This window comes from Sinocyclocheilus anshuiensis, unplaced genomic scaffold (assembly GCF_001515605.1).
Source record: "Sinocyclocheilus anshuiensis isolate Anshui unplaced genomic scaffold, SAMN03320099.WGS_v1.1 scaffold557, whole genome shotgun sequence".
NCBI lineage: Eukaryota > Metazoa > Chordata > Actinopteri > Cypriniformes > Cyprinidae > Sinocyclocheilus > Sinocyclocheilus anshuiensis.
Window position 1 is genome coordinate 1154677 of NW_015540883.1, and position 1438 is coordinate 1156114.

At 47.0% G+C, this 1438-nt stretch overlaps 1 protein-coding gene across 5 annotated transcripts in view; it reads left to right on the forward strand.

Moving 5' to 3' along the window:
* The window catches only part of LOC107688596 (highly divergent homeobox-like), a 24325-nt gene that overhangs the window by 21470 nt on the left and 1417 nt on the right, over window positions 1-1438 (forward strand). The gene's annotated exons all lie outside the window — the stretch shown is intronic.

Genomic DNA, 1438 nt, shown 5'->3' on the forward strand with positions numbered 1-1438 from the left:
CGAACCCCCCCTCCTCGGAGGGAACCTCAGCGGGCCCCGACGCCTCGGGAGCCTTGCGAGCTGACCACGCCGCTCGCACCGACATCAGCGGGGATTCCTGCACGCTGCGTATCAGCCCGGGACGCTCCGGGAACGGCCGTGAGGTACTGGGTGCGGCAGACGAGGCCTTTGACGCCCTGTGGATTGCCGCTCCGGGAGGACTGTGAGCGGGCTCCGCAGCTAACGCCACCCTGAAGGCGGAGCTGCTCAAATGCAGGGCCAGGTTGATATAGTCCTCCAGCGACTCCTCGAGGACCCAGTATGGCATCAGGGACTTGAAGGGCTCGGCTAGGCCTCCCCAGAAAAAGACAATGAGGCAGGTCTTTTCCGTGGCCGACTGGCGAGCCACTCCCACAAAGTCCCTGGCGTAATCCTCAATGCTCTGGTCTCCCTGGCGGACGTTGAGAAACCTCCCTGCTGGACCCATGTTTGCTGGCTGTATTCTGTCACGGCCCGGTACGAAACACCGAGGAGAAACGGTCTGGGTCCACATGCAGGTGAAAACTTCTTTTTAATGAACAGAAAGGCCAACAAGGCAAAACAAAACAGATCTAGGGACAACAAATACCAATACATTTACAATACAGCCAGGCAGAGTGGTGAGTGAGAGGAGAAGATATAGTCTGTGACCATGGGGAACAGCCGAGGGTGAGTGTAATGAGTGAATGACTGAACAGGTGTATGGAATTTGGGGAATTAGTGTAATGAGTGAACAGGTGTATGGAGTTTGGGGAATTAGTGTAATGAGTGAAAAGGTGTATGGTGTTTGTTTAATATAGTCCGGGAGATGGCGCCCTCTGTAGGAGAGAGGGAGAAACGCAGGGCCCAGACTCATGACAAAGATATTATAAAACCGATATCCGATAATGGAAGATTGTTTACATATCGGGGGGAAAATATCGGTAAAACTGATTATCGGCCAAACATAAGTACTACAACAACATCCACCTTACTATCAATATGCAGTAATTTAAGAGTTTATTGGGGGAAAATTTGTAATTAATAGTGAATACGTGTTCCGTAATCTCAAGTGTTACCCTCTATATTTAGTTATTTTAAAACAGCCCTTAAATGAGCTTGTGAATGACCTAACGTGTGTGAAATATATACATTTTAGTGTTATCTGAGAGTAAGAAACGTTTTATATACCAGTCAGCTTTTATTGTGGATTTGAAAAATGTTATTGAAATGAAAGTCTTGCAAGTAGCTTTTGAGATTGCAGTGTTTCTCCAATCATTTTCATGGGAGCTGTACTTCCATGACTGAAAATAGTGAGGGTAATATAAAGTGATTTCATCATTTCATCTATTCACGATATACACTCGTCTGCACATGAGAGATGCAGCTGTGTGCACACAATCTTCATACAGTACTACACTCCATATAATTTGACTTAATA